Below are 20,038 nucleotides of genomic sequence, written 5' to 3'. Positions count from 1 at the left end.
CTTTAAATCTGTTGAATAACCATTAAATACTGTTGAAGTTTAAAAAAACAAAAACAAACAAACAAACAACGTGCCAGGCAACAGAGTGATAGACTTTGGAAGGTCATATTATAATGAGATTAAAATGTAGTTCTCTCAGCTAACGTTCAGCTGCAAATAAATGTGATTCAATTCTTTTTCATGAATGTTTTACTGATTAGATTAATTTCAAGTGAAACATACATTATTTCTATGACAAGCGAGTCAGTGTCTACCCAGTGGATGACTGTTCAACTAAAATGCAGTGAGAAGAAACAAAACTATTTTCTGAAGTGCAGTAAAATAGTCTAAAATTAGATCTCTCTCTCTCTCTTATGCACTTACACAAACACACATGCACAGTTTTTAGCCATTAGGGAAGACTAGAAGCAGAATACCAAGGGTTTTCCTTTTACATGGAATGGAGTATCAAAACTCAGTTGTCAGTTTGGAGGGCAAAGCTTATCCTAGAGAATTGGTGTAAGAAATATCATCCCTGTTTTTCCATTCATGGGAGCTCCTGACATTCAAGGATTGGTTTTCCTTCATTTTGCTCTATCTCAGCCAACATCAATACCAAAGTGGGCAATTAATTTCCGGATGCAGACAATCAGCATCAGGACTTGCTTGAATGGGAACTATGGCGCTTTCTTCTACTCCATCACTTTGACCACCATTTTCCACAGCAATCACATGTCTACAGTGGCATCTGTCTGAGAAGCTGGTGTTTGGTACTTTGGAGCAATGTAGAAGAGCTGTCTAGCTTAGATGCAGGCCAGGATGCTGTGCTACAGGTCCAGGCTGTGGTGGATATGCTTCTCCATAAGGCAGCTCCCCCAACTCCTCCAGACACTCAACCAGCCTTCTCCCCACTGCAGGTTTTCCCCAGCTGGCCTGTTTACCTTTCAGACAAATGTCCTGGCTGGGTGCATTTAAAAGATTAAAATTATGCCCAGCTAGGCAAACCTACATTTCTGAACAGACTGGCATGCCTACAGCATCTAATGGCTGCCCCTGATGATGTGTCACTCCTCGTCTCCAAGAATCTGATAACATTATCTGCATGCTCTCCCCACCTTGCAAATCTCAATGTGTATCTTTACCCTCAAACCCGGTCTCCCACATAGCAGCCTGACACATCAAAGATCAAGCTGCGGGGTAGACCCAGAGAGACAACTTCAAATGCTTTGAAACAGAAAATAATACAGTTAAATTGTTAACCAGTTCCAGGAGCATTACAAGTGCTTTCTATTTCTAGTACCGTCTCTTCTGTATGGTCCAACTAGTTAATTTAGATAGCATTTAACCAGATGGAACTTGAAGATATTTTCAGAGCATGTAGCTGGCCTTAATTGATTCTTACATTGTTATATCCATGTAACTCTGGTATCACTCTCTCTCTCTCCTGATCGGTCATCTCTCTTTTGGAGTCTGCCTTCATTTTATTTTTGCTTTAGACTATTCCATCATCCTCATATCACAAATTAACCGTTTAATCTGTATCTCCTTGTTGAGGTGATGTTGAAATGCATTCTCACCTTTGTACCTTTTAATCCTTATGTACTGAAATTTTTGTGAGCTCAGCGCCTGAATATTTATGATCATTTAACTAAAGAGAATGTACTGAATCGATTTCCAAAAAGAGTGGGGGTAGGGGTGGAACAACCTCATCCTTACACCATTTTCATTGTATTGGTCACAGTTAAACACTTAATCTTGTTGCACAGTGGTTCTATGCTTTTAAGATGATTACATTATTACAAGTTTGATTATTCATTATGCTGTATTTTGCCAATTGCTACAAAAGTTTTTTAAAAATGTTTTGTCCTTTTTAACAGACAGGCTTTGTGCTGGTTTCTTCTGCACTTTCATGATATGATGTTGCAAGAAAGAAACAAGAGGAGGCTGTGCTGAAATGTGAGTGTGTAGCAATAGCAGATAGATCTCCTTCCTTTGCAATGACTCACCCCACTCAGAGGCTAGCACAGTCCTGCTGCACTCCAGAGACTATAGTTTGATTGCTGTCACTACCAGTTAGATCATTAATCATAATTGTGGTACTGACAGCAAGTTTCTTGACCTCATCATGAAAGGCAAGGAGGTCATTCCTGGGAGCGATTTATCCGTCAGGTGAGGGAAAACTACAGGGAAGATTTATTTTTTTTATCTACAGTATTGTCTTTTGTCCCCTAATTTTCCCTATAATCAGCAGAAATGTGAGGGCTTTGGGGCAGCAGGGTCTGGCATTTCCTCTACTCTTAGGGAAAAACCTTTTTTCTTTTTTTTTTAGATCACTGAACTACTTGCTCCTGCCCTCAACATACCCCAGCTTGGGGTTGAATGTCAGAAATGCAGTAAGTATCTGCAATAGTGTAATGACAACGGCATACATTCATCTGTGTCTGTGTTTATATGCTTGCTGATTGCAGGGGAAATTACTAAGCAGCCTTCTTGTGGACGACAGTGCATAGTCTGCTCAAATAGTGGTCACTTGGCAGTGTTCTCCTGAAAGGAAGCCTGTGATGTTATTACAGCGTGTTACCACCAATGGCCTTCATGCTGAGTACCTTGGAGGAACTTCTCTGAAAAAGAAGACTGAAGATGAAAAGGTAGAAAATGCTATGCACAAGGGGAAAATATTAGTACAGAAGTCTTTTTATTGGGTAGCATGTAGTTTACTTTTGGAGTTCTATTAATTTTGTCTGTGGTATATGTAGTGTTGTTCCCTTCACTCCGATCTACATAACATGCAGTACATTTGCAGGCTTATAATATTAGTATATTTCTGCTGAGAGCATCTGTTCCTCTTACTTGGTATGCTTTTTCTCTTCCTCATCATAGAACTCCTTCATCTTCCAAGCTCTTTGAATACAGCCAATGTTCATCTTCAAAGAGATGATCTCATGAAAACTCTCACAATTAAAGCCAATATAATCTCTCCTTTTTTAAAAAGAATATTTCCAAAAACTGTTACCTTTGTCAGCGCAAAGTCATAAAAGTGCACTTTCAGGTCTTGCACAGTATCAACAAGGTCAGGTTGTAAGGAATTTGTATTTTGAGATTTGGAAAATGATTGGAAACAATAATAACTTTAGCAAAATCTTGAAAGAGGTACATTATCAACTACAATAATATAGTGCTACAAATTCATATGAAAGACTTCAAAGTAGATATTCAAATAAATACTTGAATGAAAGGATAATTAACGAGGGTGTGTCATAGGCATTCCTTAATACCTATTTCATTGCTTTATTAATGATTACCCAGCCAGACAAAGTATCGATGCAATATTATTGGATTACTAAGTAGAACCATGCCTTTTCAAAGACCATAAAGAACCTTTAATCAGATAGAACGTTTTCTGCAGTTTTGTAATTTATATGCTGCACTGTAACTTATATGCTACACCTATCACTTAAATCAGCTTCTCTACCAGATGATTGGAGGATAGCTAATGTGACACACAATTTTTAAAAAGTGTCCAGAGGTGATCCTGGCAATTACAGGCTGGTATGTAACAGTAACTTCAGTAACAGGCAAATTTATTGAAACTAAAGAACAGAATTATCAGACAGATAGATGAACATGATTTGTTGGGGAAGAGTCAACATGGTTTTTGTAAAGGAAAACCATAGTTTACCAATCTATTAGAATTCTTTGAGGGGTCAACAAACAGGGGGAGAGGGGTAAGCTGGTGGATTTAGTGTACTTGGACCTTCATAAAGCTTTTGACAAGATCCCTCACCAAATGCTCTAAAAGTAAGGAGTCATGGCATAAGAGGGAAAGTCCTCTCATGGATCAGTAACTGCTTAAAAGACAGGAAACAAAGGATAAATGGCCAGTTTTCAGAACAGAGTGAGGTAATAGTGGTGTCCCCCAGGGATCTGTACGGAGACAACTGCAGTTCAGCATATTCATAAATGATCTGGAATAGGGAGTAAACAGTGAGGTGGCAAAATTTGCAGACAATACAAAATTACGCAAGATAGTTAAGTCCAAAGCTTACTGCAAAGAGTTACAAAGGACTCTTTCAAAACTAGATGACTGGGCAACAAAATGGCAGATGAAATTCAATGTTGAAAAATGCAAAGTAATGGACATTGGACAGCATGACCCCAATTATACTTACAAAATCATGGGATCTAAATTAGCTGTTACCACTCAAGAAAGAGATCTTGGAGTCATTGTGAATTGTTCTTTGAAAACATCTGCTCAATGTGCAGCAGTAGTCAGAAAAGCTAACAGAATGTTAGGAACCATTAGAAACGGGACAGATGATAAGACAGTAAATATCATAATGCCACTATATAAATCCATGTATGCCTACATTTTGAATACTGCATGCAGTTCAGGTCATCCCATCTCAAAAAATATATATTAGAAATGGAAAAGGTACAGAGAAGGGCAACAAAATGATTAATCATTAACAAAATGATTAAATGGTAGAACAGCTTCCATATGAGGAGAGATTAAAAACACTGGGACTGTTCAGCTTGGAAAAGAGACAAGGAAGGGGGATAAGCTAGAGGTCTATAAAATCATAAATAGTATGGAGAAAGTGAATAAGGAAATGTTATTTATTCCTTCACACAACACAAGAACCGGGGTCACCCAATGAAATTAATACGCAGCAGGTTTAAAACAAACAAAAGGAAGTACTTCTTCACGCAATGCACAGTCAACCTATGGAACTTGTTGCCATTGTATGTTGTGAAGGCCAAAACTATAACTGGATTCAAATAAGAAATTAAATAAATTCATGGAGGATAGCTCCATCAATGGCTATTAGCCAAGATGGTCAGGGATGCGATCCCATTCTCTGAGTGTCTCTAACTTCTGATTGCTGGAAGCTGGGAATGGACAATGGGATGGACCATTGATGACTGCCAGTTCTGTTCATTCCATCTGAAGCATCTGGCATTACCCACTGTTGGAAGACAGGATATTGTGATAGATGGACCATTGATCTGACCCAATATGTCCATTCTTATGTATTGCTTCTTAATAAGTATTTACATTGTTTTAAAAGCAGTTTACAAAAAACTTATAGCCCATAACCATAACACCTGTGTTTACTCACAGAAGTATGCCTCATTTTGGTGGTAGTGTGTGGAGCGGCAGGCAGCACTGATTTACTTCACACTGTGTAGCCTTATACTGTCCTTGAATCAGCGCTTGATTCCCATTTATAGTATAAGGACTTGTGCATGTTGATTAAAGGGAGCATATGCAGTAATATTGCCCAGCATATTTCACTTAGTATTTGCACAGTAGGTACAAGGTTAGGACATGGTCATTAATTACAGGCTTTTCTATTATTCCATACAAATGTGTTATGGTAAGATGTTGGTAAACATTCCTGAAGTTTCGTGGAAAGTTAAAAAAAAAATCACTAATGGCCCAGTCCTGTGAGTGCATGCTCAACTCCTGTTGACTTGAAAGAGAACTGAGGACATTTATCACTTTGCAGAATTGGACCCCCAACTCCTTTTCAGGCACATGTACTTCATGTGTGGATTTGAAATGTCCATAAGTTGCTAGATCATAGGCGCATACCACTGGTGGCCAGTAATGACTTCTCAACTTTAACATATTTACATTGCCCCGCAAATTAAATATAAACTTGGTAATTCCTAGCGTACCAAGAAATGTAGAGCTATGGGTAACACTGTAACTCACAGATCATAATGAATCATAGGAAACAAGTATAGAGACATAATTTCACTTTCACAAATTTTGTAATTCATGCTCAGGTAATAAATTGCTCAAAGACCCTTAGAAGCAGTTTCTTCTGGGAGGCTGCAGCTGGATCCTTGCTTGAGGTACACATCTTTCCTTTTTAGAAGAATTGCTTAGTCCTAAACTCCTTAAATCCTGGGGTTACTCACTGGCTACTTCATCAACTTGGACTCCTAATGGTCCAAGCTGTGAAATGCCAGTGTCTCTCTCCTGGTACTCTAAGGAATTAAAAAGGCCCTTTCTCCTTGCTTCTGCTCAGTGTTATTGGTCTTGATGTATGTAAATGGAGATTCAGCTTTGCCAAGCTAGTCCTTTATTCATCCTGTTTCTTCATCACACTTTCTCTTTCTCAATTCAGTTTTTTTGTTTTGTTTTTAAACAAGACAGTCCACACTATTGTCACACGTTCAGAGTTATTGGTATCCAATAATGTAACATGATACCAAATTTGGTAAAATTCAGTTATCATGTGAGTAAGTTACTAATAAGTGCTGTTTATTGCCAAGCTTTAGGCAGAGTTCAAGCTTTTCACACAGCTTACCCTTCTGCCTTAACCCAAACCACATCTGCTAACCTAGCACTGGCCCTGTCTTGCATAGACACTGCCAGTTGTGCAGAATTGAGATACACTTATGTGTTTGCCTTTTCTCTGAAATGGACAATCATGTGCAAAGGACAATGCAGGTATCACTGAATGCATTTCAGTGGTTAAGTGGAATTTCAACCAGCTAAATGAAACTTTTCTAACAAAAATCCAAATCAGGTAAGGCACATCTAAAACTGGGGACTTTTTAACTTAAACATAAGATTTGCTTAAATTTATGAACCTATCAGCCCGTGTGCGCCAAGGTTTATGTGAACGTGGGTAGATTTGTCGTTTCAGGGGAAAATCCATTAAAGCTTGGTAGTGTTGCCAGTTATGCCTTGAGATTTTGGGTTAATTTGAACCCCAAGCCCCAAATGAAGCTTGGGCATGACCCCATAACATATGGAAACGAAAAAGAAGGATGCATATCAAGGTAAAGCTCTGAAGTTTATACAAATCTGATTTATTCCTAATCTACAGAAAAGGCCAGTGAATCAATCTAATGCATACTGCCAAGATTCTGAAACTAGTGTAGCCCAGTAGGTAGCTTGTCTTAATTATATTCACTGCTTTGCATTACATTCTGCTTTGCATTATATTCAGCAGTAATGCAAGAAACATACAGGCCTGTATCCTGTAAGACATTAGCTTCAGCAAGTTAGAATAAGGCTTGAGGCCTATGAACTTTGAACAGATAAATTTTGCACCACCCAATGGAAAACCCCAAGTATTTGGGGAGCTGAAAATAGAGTTTAAGGGGAAGTTCTGGCCACAGGCACATGATTCAACCACAGAAGTGTCCTGGAAACAAACTGATGTACGTAACAGTTACATGAGATACATCTAACGCTAGCCTGCTTGCTAGCCTATATATCTTTTCTTATAAGTTTCTTATTTACTTATGGGTTTGATCATTTGTTTTATTACAATAGGCTTGTAAGTTTATATTAGAGTATATTTTGCCTATAACACAAGGGACTTGCAGGCCACATCCTGTATGTTGAGCTAAGGCAAAGTTAGCATACATATGTTTGGTACCTTTCACCTGGATAGATGGTGATGAGCTAAAGCATAAAGTTCATATATGGCTGCAACCTTTAACATAGAGAATGCGTTGAAGTAGGCTGGCATGGGGGCTTCCTACATTCGTACCGTTTTAAACTTAACAGGTACACCACAACTTGGAACGTGGAAGGAACCGAAATAACCCGTTAGGACAGAAATAACAAATGTGATACCTGACCACAAAAGGGTCATGGTAACAAATTGGCATATATGATAGTAAGATGAGATAACTGATGTACTAACCTATAGAAAAAAAGACACTCTAACATTAGTAAGGGGAGGAAATACAAATAAGGAAAAGGGGAACAATCCCTACTGAATATGCATCGAACATAACGGCGTTAGTGTAACATATAAAGGTGGCATCCCAGTTTAGGGGCAGCAGGAGAGAGAGTTGAAGTCCTTGGGAGGTGCCATAATGATGACCACTGGTGATGAGGGGGAAGGCGATGGTGAGGAGAAGACGATGGCTCACATTTCAGGTTGTTCTACAAGGGATGGTATGAGTATATGGATGTGCAGCGGTACATTCTGTAGTATCTCTATCTACCTTACTGAGTTGGGGTGTTTGTGACTGTGCTAAATGTGTTAATAAACTATATTTGTAAATATAAGAGTTCCTATAGTGTGAATGTTGTAACTGTGCACATCGGGGTTCCCAACTATAATCTGAATAATACTGGGCCTGATCTTGGGGCAAGAACCTGTCCATCCTCAATGTGATAACTGGGGATTCTTAAGTAATCAATCGGGTTACACTATAGGTGTGGAAATCTTTCTATTTTCCTAATAAAGATCACAGTAACAAGCTGAAAGCACTGCTTTTGAGTTCTAATATGTCTGTTTTTATTCGGTTACAGTATGTGTGCAGATGTATGTAAGTAGTAAGGCAGGGGAAGAGAAAGATGGGGATGTTTCTGAAGGGGAAAAAAGAGAAGGAGGAAGTGAAAAGGAGAATCATAATTTGAGAAAAAATAAGGAAATTGAACTCTGACCTTGAGCTACTAGGACAGATATAATGCGTTATGCATGCAACATGTTTCTGATTATGCTCTGGATTTCCTGCTACGTGCTCAAGTGGGCAAACAGAACAATCATGTTCCATAAGGTAAGGCTTTGTTTTCTCTTTAAAAATCATTTTGTGCATTCTGAAATCACTTCAGAAGTGTGCCTTTCCTCTGAGATTATGCCCCTCTCCCAAGCAATTTGGGAATAGATAACTAGGCTGACATTTTGTTTAATTATCACCATAAAAAACAAGCTTGTGGTACATTATTGTAATAAATTTTAGCAATAAATGAAATAATACACTAGACTTAACAAAGAAAAAGTGGGGGGTTTTTTTGGTGGAAACATTAGAAACATTAAAAATCCTTTGTCATTTGGGTCTGTAATAATAGTGGTCATATAAATTATATGATTATCATCATTTTTTTGTGTCACAAAGGTGCCTAAGTCCAATATTTCGGTGTAACTGACATTCTCAAAACTACCGTTCAGCTGCCTAACCCTGTAGGTACCTAAGTTTCCACCAGTTAGAATTTGCAAAGCTATCTAAGACCTGATGCTGCTTCATAGCTAGTGAGTTGCTTGGAGCCCTAGAAGCAAAAGCTCTGGAAGGGTTCTCAAACTAGGCATTCCCGCTATCTCACCGTTGAGCTTGATCCTGATCAGAGGATGCATGGGATCAGGCCTACATGACGGGGCCTCATGCCAAAGAGGGAGTGTGTCTAATCACCCAGTGGTTAGGGCACCACTTGGGATGTGAGAGACTCAAGTTTGAGTCCCAACTCTGCCTGATTTGGAGCAAGGACTTGAACCTGACTGCCCTAGGCTATAGAGTCAATCACGCTCTGTCTTGCTCAAGGAGAAATACTTAATACTTAAATACTTAAAGGAGAACAGCTCCAACAGGACAGATTGAAAGACACCTCCCAGAATAGCCAAAAGCCCAGTGGTTGTGTTGCTGATGTGGGAGACTTGCATTCAAGCCCTTGCTCCAAATCAGGCAGAGAAAGGTGTTGAATCTGTTTCCTACATTCTAGATGAGAGTGCCCAAACTTCTGGGATTTCTGTTCTGAAGTCTCTCAGGGTGTGTCTACATTGCAATAAAACACTCATGTCTGGCCTGTGGCAGGTGACTTGGGCTCATGGGGCTATACAATTACAGTGTAGATGTTCAGGCCTGGGCTCTGGGGACCTGCGAGGGGGAAGGGTACAGATGTCTATACTGAAATTTTATAGCCTGAATCAGCTGTGGGTGTTTTATTGCAGTGTAGACATACACTCAGTCTCTCTTTTTTTATGAGAAAGGGCTGTCCTGGTGGTGGTGGTGTCTAACTCCAGGAGAGGGTTTACACTTGAGAATCCTGAGCAGAGGGAGATGCCTCCCATGGGCCTGCCTGTCAGGAACCTGTGATCTAGATTAATGGGACCTAGGTGCCTAAGTATCTTTGGGTACGTTTACACTGCAGCTGGGAGCATAAGTGCTGATTTCTTCTGGCACCGGTGGGTGCTCGACCTCCTTTTTCCCCCAGCCCCGCCCCGACTCCACCCTTTCCCTGTCCCCTCCAGCCCCCATTCCAACCCCTTCCCCAAAGTCCCCGCCCCAACTCTGCCTCCTCCATGCCCCTATTCGACTCTTTCCCCACATCCCCGCCCCACCCCCACCTTTTCCCCACCTCCTCCCCTGAGTGCGCCACGTTCCCGGTCCTCCCCCCTCCCTCCCGGAGCTTGCTACAGCTGTTTGGCGGCAGCAAGCACAGGGAGGTAGGCTGAGGAGTGGGGACACGGTGCGCTTAGGGGAGGAGGTGGAGGAGGAGGTGAGGCGGGGTGGTTGGCTGCTGGTGGGTGCAGAGAACCCACTAATTTTTCCCCGGGGGTGTTTCAGCCCTGGAGCACCCACAGAGTCAGCGTCTATGGCTGGGAGGTGTGATTCCCATCACTGGTAGATAGACTCGAACTAGCATACTAAAAATAGCAGTCTGGAGAGTGTGGCATGGTCAGCGGCTTGGGCTAGCTGCCGAGCTTGGACCCCTCAGAGGATTAGGTGGGCTTGGGTTTAGGTGGCTAGCCTGAGATGTCTCCCATGCCGCAACATCCACACTGCTATTTTTAGCACAATAGGTCGAGCAGGGCTAGCGTGAATCTGTCTACCCACGCTGGAAATCACACTAGCCTTTGCTGAGTAACCATGTAATTGTAGATGTTATCCCCACCTTTCCACCCCTAACCTTTCCTTTCTTAGTTTGTTACATTGGGGGAGATTTTAAAGGCACAAATGGGAGTTAGGTGCCAATTTTCATTGACTAACTCCCACTTGTGCCTTTTGTTCTGGAACGACAGTGTATGCTCTTCAGAAGAGGGACCATTTTTTAATTTTTAATTTTACTGACCCACTTTTGGGAACCATAAAAGAATAAATAATTAATACTGATATCAGGTTCAATGACCAGGGGCCCTGCACATCTAAAAGATCACCTTCATTGAGGGGAAGACCATGGCTGACAAATTCACTCCTCTGGCACAATGGAACTTTCTGCCACAAGGGTAAAGCTCATCTGTGCAGGAGAGAAAGCTTTCTCAGGTGCTGGTCCAAGACTGTGGAATGAACTCATCCCTTCCTCTGTAAGTGTCTGACCTACTTCTTTGACTTTCTTTTCTCTAATATAAGCACATAGCAATGCACATGTTTAAAAAAAGAAAAAGAAAAAAACCCCAACAAGCCAAACCCTACCAAAACAAAACTCATCACTGCACACACAGTTCTCCCCATGGGGAAAAGAATGAGAGAAAGAATTATTCACATGTGACAGATGTTAGTTATGTTGCTTAAGACATTACTGCAAGGCACTCAGATACAAGGGTGAGGAAGGCGGTATAAAAACCTGTATGTAATAGAATGCCACCAGTGAGGTCAGTGCGGCTTCATGGACATGGTTTGTGTGTTATCTCATGTTCCCTTTCTATGAACCAAACACATTTTAGAGTGTAAAATTGTTTTAGTGTTCTTTATGCGGGATTTTAAAGATAATTTGAAAAACTACAGCCATTTTGATGTCCCCTCTGTCAGCTTTTAATTTGCGTTAGTGCCTATGTGTGTGAGCAAACATTTATGGGTCAGGTCCTGAAGTCAGACAGAGCTGCACAAGAGCATTTGAGAGCAGGTGGTGTCTAGCCTGTTATGTCTGGATTTTTTTTTATATTGCTGGTAGAAACTCACAGTAATTTGGCAACAGCTTTGCTTTTTAATACTTAAAAAAACAACAACAGAGTGTACCAGATCTTGAGGTCCTTACTCAGATTTTACAACGTCGGTCTATTGGCTGTTAATGTTAGTCCCATTTTCCAGAGAACACACTGAGTAAGAATTTCAGGATTTGAACCTGTAACAATTAGGAAACAAAGGAAACCAGAAATCTGGTTTTGTTTTTCATTCCTCCCAGCAGAGAATCAATGCCCAAAATATGAAAGTATGTTCCCATAGACAGCACAAGCTGAAAAGTATGTGTACCCAACAGAAAAATCAGAGGGGTACACAATCAGAGGGGTACACATTTATTGGTTGTGGGTTTATTTTGTTGTTGTTTTGCTTTTAATTTACTTATTTGGAATGTTATTGTAATTTGAGGGAGCAACAAAATTAAAATGTCATTAAAGTAATTAAATCTGTATACCTCTCCCACCCCATTTCTGTAATGTTTAACTTTTAAAAAGAGGCCTCTGGTAGGTGACTATGTCACTATGGAATCTATTTTGCAAAATTTATATTGGGATATATAACACTTAGGGAAAGTAGGCAGACAAAGACACAGAAAAGATTGGAAAATTACATTTTATATTTCATTGTGCTATGCAGTGAACATTGAACTTTCTTTTATATCCTGCAGCCATAATCTCATAATACTAGGTTTTTTTTTTTAATCCCTTCTTTTTGTTTGCAGATTCTCCAGGAAGTAGCAGCCTATCTAAAAGAAATAAATGATAACTCTGAAAGTTCTTTGGTACAGTACAGATACCGATTAATTCTGATGTATTTTTAGTCATGTTTCATTAAATATGTAAAATGATGAGTTGCTAGTATCGGTGAGAGGGGGAAATGGAACATAATTAATAGATGAAAGAATGCCCCCTTCAAAATGTAGCTGCTGTAAGTATACTTGGCTGATCATGACATTTCTAATTCCAGACTTCATATCTATATTTTAGATTGACTCTACCCTCGGGCCTCAGGAGTGAGCTTCATTACTGAAAAGTCATGGGAAGTCATGTTTATTGTCTCAGCAGGTAGCTGCACTTTAAGCGTAATACTGAAAGACATGAGAAAGCAGAGGCCAGTTTGTGTTATTAGAGACCCACTGCAGCTTCCCAACAGATGTGCACAGCAGAAAAAAAAAGTTAAAGTAGTACATGCTTCAGAGTCTATCAAGCTTTAAATATTTCTGCTTTAAAGACGTCAGCTTAAGTTCTTTACTTTTCCCAAATACATGATAATGGTGTAAGCAATTTCTTCCGTGGGAGAAAATGTGGCCAATCTCACTGTATAAGCAACACTGTCTGTAATCCTTTGTGTAGACTGTGAGCATTTCAGCCTTACCCCTGAGATGCATATCAGTTCTTTAACTGTGCCCATGGAAGGATTTGTGTATTAAAAGTGACTACAGTAATGAAATATTTGTTTATTCAATTTCAGAAAGGATATTTATCTCTGTGGCTGCAAATCAAAACATTATGCTAACATACTTCAGCTATGTAGTCAGCAACACGGCAAGCCTAGACAGTCTTGCTCTCTCTTTGTCACATAATATCCTTAGCGTCTAATAACGTTCTGATAAAGGGACTGTGCTACATGTCCAGCCATGTCTATTGCCATATGGTGGTTTCCAAATTACAGTGCATTGTGATGAGTAGAGATTGACCAGCATGGTCTGACTAGCTCCCAGCACATGAGAAGCTGCTGACAGGGCTAGTGCATGCTAATAGCAGTATTATCATTTGATAATGCGGCACCATCGATAATGTTTTCACTGAGTTAGCTTTATTGCTGGATATTATTTTCTGTAGAAGAAACGCTTGTGGTGTTTACTATTATTATAAGTGTTACTAATTTATCATTCTGCCATAGTACCTATACTCTCAGTAGTAATACTTGAATCCATGGTTTAATACATACGTATTGGCAGAAGTCACTCAAGATATCCAGATAACCCACCTATTTACTTGTAGCTTCTTTATTATCTGCCCATAATTGGAGTATTAGAGAGTATTAGCTTGCTTTCTCACCAACACAAGGTGGTCCAATAAAAGCTATTACCTCACTCACTTTGTCTCTATAATATCCTGGGACCAATATGGCTACAACTACATTGCATACAATAATTGGTGGTGTTCATACTACTTTCTGAACCTGACACTCACCAAGTGTGTATTAAAACAAATGGGTTGAAGTGGAGAAATCTGCTAAACTCTGACAGATTTTCCAGATCATTGATATACTTATTGATACGTACATCATTTGTACCCATAGTGAGAAACATACCTCAGAATGTTTTCCATGCCACCCCATAGACACTTCATAACCTTTCTTCTTTTATGGCTTGTTTGTCTACCTGTTCTGTCTGTCATTATCTAAACAAATCCAATCTGGTCCTTATGTAATTATGTATTTTTATGTAATCTAACATAACCTATGTAGTCTAGTCTATGTTATGGCAAATGCATACTCTCATAAAGGCATACTTAAGCATATAAGAAGCGGATTTGCATTTTGGAATTATTGCATTATGGATTCAGAGCCATAATTACATCTTTTATAATTACATTGCCACCTGTTATCCCACAGTGGATTAGCACTGAGATATTTAGCAAAGTGGTTCTAGAACTGAAACACATTGGAAAATTCACAGGGCTTATAACAATACTCAAATTCACTTGGGTACCTGGTACAGTAGTCTGCTCCTTACACCCAGGGTTTCATACATTTTTGTTTTTTAACTCTAAAACCGTGAAAAATTCACCTAGTTTCAGATCACAATGTGGTTAAAGTTTGCAGAATCAGGCTCTTATTAAATAATGTTTATGATGTGCTTTCGAGATCTTAATTTGAAAAGTGCTATAATAGGGCAAAGCAGTACACATGTTCAGCCTATTTATTGCACATGCCTGAGGCTTGTGTGCACAGTTTAGTCCTTGGGGCGAGATACTCTTTTATCTAGTAACAGGCCAGGAATGAAAAGGGCCAGTAGGAATGGCAGTGGAGACTTCATCACACACACACAAACTCCAGAGTGGATTCTTCATTTTCAGCGGGCCATAGCTGAACTTACCTGGGAGAGGAGCAGGGACAGCACAGCTGCCTCATCAGTGACTAACTCCCATCCAAGGAGTTTTACTACTGTTATGCCGCATACTCTTCATGTCCTCTAGTTGCCTGACAGATTCCCAAGCAGTATCGGTCCTGATTGTTTCTTATGTTGAGCATCAGGCAATGTGCTTCTCCTTCCCTTACACACTGTATCTTTGATTGGCCAATCATATTGACTCTATCATTCACTCCCTCAGTCAGGCTGATCTTCCCCTATTGGCCCTTTTTGGGGTTCTCTTCCTCACTGCTATTGCCATGCCCAGACCCATCTCCTTGCACTGGATCCTATCTAAGATCTCCAAGGGCTGATGCACTACCCATGCTGCATGTGTGTGTGTGTGTTTGAAAATATCCCATCTCAGGTGTTTCTATGAGCATGCATATTTCATTAGCATATATAAATGAGTGATTTCAGTGAGATGCTGGTGCTTAGAAATGCACAGGACTACATATCAGGGTCACATGCATATTCTCTGTTGAAAAAGAGGGCAGCAGACATCTACCTTGCTCTAGAGTGAGGCTAGAGTGAGATAGCTTTGAAAATCCCACAGGAAAACAGATGGAGCAAAACTGAGCATCTAGTTTCTTTGCCTTTGAAAATTCCCCTCCAAGAGCCAAATCCAACTCCCAATTAAATCAATGGAAAGGCCCCCCTTTGACTGTAGTAGCAGGAGTTGGCTCAAACCCTAAATCCATTACAACAGAAAGTGAAGAGTTTCATGTATCCTCTTCACTGGGCAGCATTCCATTTGATGTGTCTTAGACTTAAACCCATGCAATTTAGTGGCCCATGCTGTTTTGAAACTCTCTCCTCACACTACAGTACATAAGTCTGTCACTAGCAAAGGCACTGTATGGCATAAAGTCTAATGAACTGTGCCTTACACATGGCTGATTGCTAAAGAAAACATTTATTTGAAGGGTGAGCGGTGTGGACTTAGGAGATAACTGAAAGAAGATTCTCCAAAATCTCCATTCTCCAAAAAGAAATAAATAAGCTATTTATTATGTTTGCTGCCAGTATTTCAATTCTCCCCAGTAACATATTTCTGTGAGGAGTACAGCCTTTAGGTTCTTTATAATAACTGTCTCTCCCTCCTGCAGAGGATGTCTCAATCAGCATGTCAGGAAGGGTCATTTGACGACATCAAATCACTTGTCTTTTTATCTTGCACTGTCTTCATTGCTCTGTGCCTAGGCAATTTTGTATTGCCTTTGGTTTATATGGTTGATAAAGGTAATAGTGTCAATGTAATATACTTAGGTGTTTGACTTGGTATCACACAACATTTTGATGAAAAAACTAGAGCAATATAGAATTAACATGGCACACATTAAATGGATTAAAAGCTGGCTAACTGATCAGTCTCAAAATGTAACTGTAAATCAAGCAGTTGTGTTTCCAGTGGGGTCTCACAGGAACTGGTTCTTGGTCCTATGCTATTTAACATTTTTATCAATGACCTGGAAGGAAACAAAATCATCATTGATACAATATACAGATGGCACAAAAAATGGGGGAATGGTAAATTATGAAGAGGACAGATTACTGATTCAGAGTGATCTTCACTTGGTAAACTGGGCACAAGCAAACAATATGCTTTTTAATATGGGCAAATGGAAATGGATATAGCTAGGAACAAAGAATGGGGGATTATAGGGAACTCTATCCTGGGAAGTTGTGACTCGGGAAAATATTAGGGGGTTGTGGTGGATAATCAACTGAATATGAGCTCCTACTGTGACTCTGTGGCCAAAAAGAGCTAATGTGATCCTGAGATGCATAAATAGGGGACTCACGGGTAGGAATAGAACACTTATTTTATCTCTATACTTGGCACTGGTTTGACTGCTGCTGGACTCCTGTGTGCAGTTCTGAGGCCCAAAATTCAAGAAGAATATTGATATATTCAAGAGAGCTCAGAGAAGAGCCATGAGAATGATTAAAGGATTAGAAAACATGCTTTATAGTGACAGACTCAAGAAGCTCAATCTATTTAGCTTAACAAGAGAAGGTTAAGGGGTGACTTGATCATAGTCTGTAAGTACTTACATGGGGAACAAATATTTAATAATGGGCTCTTCAATCTACCAGAGAAAGATATAGCACAATCCAATGGCTGAAGCAGAACGTAGGCAAACTCAGACTGAGAATAAGGCATATATTTTTAACAGTGAGAATAATTAACCATTGGAACAATTTATCAAGGTAGATTCTCTGTTATTAACAATTTTTAAATCAAGATTAGATGTTTTTCTAAAAGATCCGGTCTGGGAATTATTCAGGGCCAGTTTGTTGGCCTCTGTTATACAGGAGGCAGACTATATGACCACAATGGTCCTTTCTGGCCTATGAATTTGTGCTGTGCAAGGTACAGCATGGTTGGTTTGCTGTTGTATTTTTACACTTCTAATAAAAGGCTCACTTCCCTTGTATTAATTGTAACAGCAGACAGAGCATTAAAATGGGCCATCTCAGCATTAATACAAATGCGTGTATGTGTGTGTGTGTGTGTGTGTGTGTGTGTGTATATTATATATAAATAAAAGGAAATAAAAAACTGGCTAGGCACAGAGCAATGAATTCAGTGCAAGATAACAAGATAAGTGCATATAGTCAAATGACCCTCTCTGACATGCTGATTCAGATGTCCTTTGAGGGAGGGAGTGTCAGTTATGGTAAAGAACCTGAAGGCTGTACTTCTCACAGAAATTTGTTACTAAGGAGAAGTGAAATACTGGCAGAAAGCTACACGGCATAATCAAAACATCACTTGATTATCATTCATTCAGGAATATTATTTTCATTAAGGACATAGAGATTTCAAGAGCTTTCATACTTCAGTCTCTTAGAAAAAGCATGACCCCCAGCTTGAAAGTCAGTTAATAAAAGCTTTCCAAATTGGAGGTAGGCAGTAGTGCCCACCAAGGTGATGTTTGTCACTATTTGAATTGACCTTTCTGTGAAGTCTGAAAACCAATTCCGATGTGATCGTAAAAGCAGCCGTTTGGTAATATCCTATTTTATTGACAAAAGGGGAGGGAGTCAACTCATTTTCATAACAATATGCTGGAAGAAATCCTTAAGTACTCTATCATTTACATTTGTTTTCCAGTATAGCCTGTGAAAATGTTATCGGGCTAGGGTGGGGACATTTCCTTGTTTTTTAAGAAGAAAAGTCTAAAGTTAGTGAGCAAGAATGAAGAAACATTTAACAAACATGGACTTTTCTCTGTTTGTTAGCCTATTCTAGCCTTGAAGGAGACCTCCTTTTAAAAATAAGTAGTTCTTATTGAGAATATTTTTTACTTAAATGGAAAGGGACAGAAAAGGAATAAAAATACAAAGCAAAACAAGCAACAAATGAAAAAGTGCTGGCACATCCACTACTATGTCAGAATGTGTAGGGTCCTGGGAGACAGCAATGGCTGGATGAGAGGATGCAGGAATGGGTCTCAGGAGACCTGGGTTCTCTTCCTGCCTCTGCCACTTATATTCTGCAGCCATGATGAATAGTTTATTCAATGAATTCATTCTCTTTTTCTGAATGTGAATTATCCTTGTTCAAGAAGTGATTTTCACTGATTAGTTCATTATGCATAATTGTTGGGTGAATGATTTGTATGAACAAATTGCAGCCTATCAGTTGTTCATGAGCAGTTCACTGTAAGTATTCATGATTTGGCATTTGAGTTGCAGGACTGGTTCCCCATATAACATAGAAACATTTTTGGTCCTTAGTTAGATAAACTAAGCTTTCTAAACAGAAGTGCCTGAAGAAATAACTGAAGTTTTGATTCTGTTGGGGATTGGATGGAGTGTGAAGACCCTCATTCTAGGAAACAACATATAGCAAGCAATAAACAGTGAAAGGGAATGATAGGAGATTAAATTTTTTTGATGTCCTCCTTTGCACAAAACAGGACATTATTTTTAGCTACATATATGGACCCCTGGTTTGAAAACAATGAGGTTCCTTTTTGACTGATGACGAAATGTAAAGAAGATTTATTGGTTGTCTAGCAAGACTTTCCATTCAATTTTCTCTTCATGCCAAGTAATTGTCTGCTCCTAATGAAGCCAGATCTTTGTTTTGCTCATCTAGTTGTTTCTGTGCTAGAACTGAAAGGGTGGTCAAGGGTCTTCAAGATACTGCTGTGTAATTCGTTCATCCCATATAAACAATAACACACTTTTATATGTCTGCCAAGGAAAAGCATGCATAGAATACACTGGTCTCCATTGAACAGCATGTATGTGCAGAGTGTTGTTTGACTGGCATTAAGCATGTTAGTGGCAGGTCTCTCACTTGGGCTTTTTGAGTGGTCTGTCTTATTGCTCGGTGAAGTGTCCCAAACCAAGTTGTACTCGAGGTTGTCTGCTCTAGTCATTCCCCTTCTTCAGTAGTTGGCTGCATTTCACTCACTCAGCTGAATTACCTGGCGTGCCCTGAAGTACTGTGAGAATGCCTCTGTCACTTGTAGTGGCCTCTGCCACTCCCCAGCATCATCTATCCCCTGCTGTAGCTGCTCATTGTTTACTTTGACCTCCTACATCTACAAAAAAAAACAACTTTTGCCCTTCCTCTTCTGTCACCTAACCTACCAAAAGCACAAAGTGTCTGCATGTATATCCTCTTGAATATTTATTCACACTAGTCTTCACAACACTTTTACTTCTATGAACATTCTTATGAATAAAACCGTGCTCTCCTGACTGGTTGCTAATAAAAGGAGTTGCAAATACAAGCCAAGTCACTTTGCAAGTGCTGTTATTTGCAAGAACATTTGCCATTTCCCCCCTGTATTTCTCCAGTTCAATATGACTCCTTCAAAAAACTGGTCATAAGAACTTTGGGGAAAATTCTCAGCTTGTGTAAGATGGCATAGCTCCACAATTAAATACTGGTTTACACGAACTCCGGATCTACCCATCTATTTTTAATCACCAGTTTTGTGATGATCCCTTCAATAATATTTATTTCCAAAGAGACTGATTTCATGAACACAATGTTTGCCAATTCAGCCTCTTAAAAAAAAACCCACCAAAAAACAATCCCTCCAAGAAGTTTTAATTAATTATAAGGGGCAAAATCAGGAAAACACGCAAATATTAAGAAACGAATGCAGTTTTGCAAAGTGCAAGAGGGAGATTAATACACGTATGTGTTCCTGTATAGGGAGAAGCACTTTAAATAGAGCTGTGTGCAGAGGCAGGCACAATGGAATATCTATTCTTGCAAATTGTTTTCAGTAAATCTATCTA

At 39.6% G+C, this 20,038-nt stretch overlaps 1 long non-coding RNA gene across 2 annotated transcripts; it reads left to right on the top strand.

Annotated features, from left to right (window-relative positions):
* The first annotated feature begins 6,204 nt into the window (after positions 1 to 6,204).
* On the top strand, positions 6,205 to 14,127 carry LOC140911995 (uncharacterized). Of its 2 annotated transcripts, XR_012159199.1 has the most exons (4): positions 6,205 to 8,517; positions 10,852 to 11,036; positions 12,353 to 12,412; positions 12,618 to 14,127. It is a non-coding gene; the product is annotated as an uncharacterized lncRNA (long non-coding RNA). The 2 variants fall into 2 exon arrangements; XR_012159197.1 differs by having other exon boundaries at positions 12,353 to 14,127.
* Positions 14,128 to 20,038: the final 5,911 nt, after the last annotated feature.

This window comes from Lepidochelys kempii, chromosome 1 (assembly GCF_965140265.1).
Source record: "Lepidochelys kempii isolate rLepKem1 chromosome 1, rLepKem1.hap2, whole genome shotgun sequence".
In the NCBI taxonomy this organism is placed as follows: domain Eukaryota; kingdom Metazoa; phylum Chordata; order Testudines; family Cheloniidae; genus Lepidochelys; species Lepidochelys kempii.
This window is presented reverse-complemented; position numbering and strand designations above follow the sequence as displayed.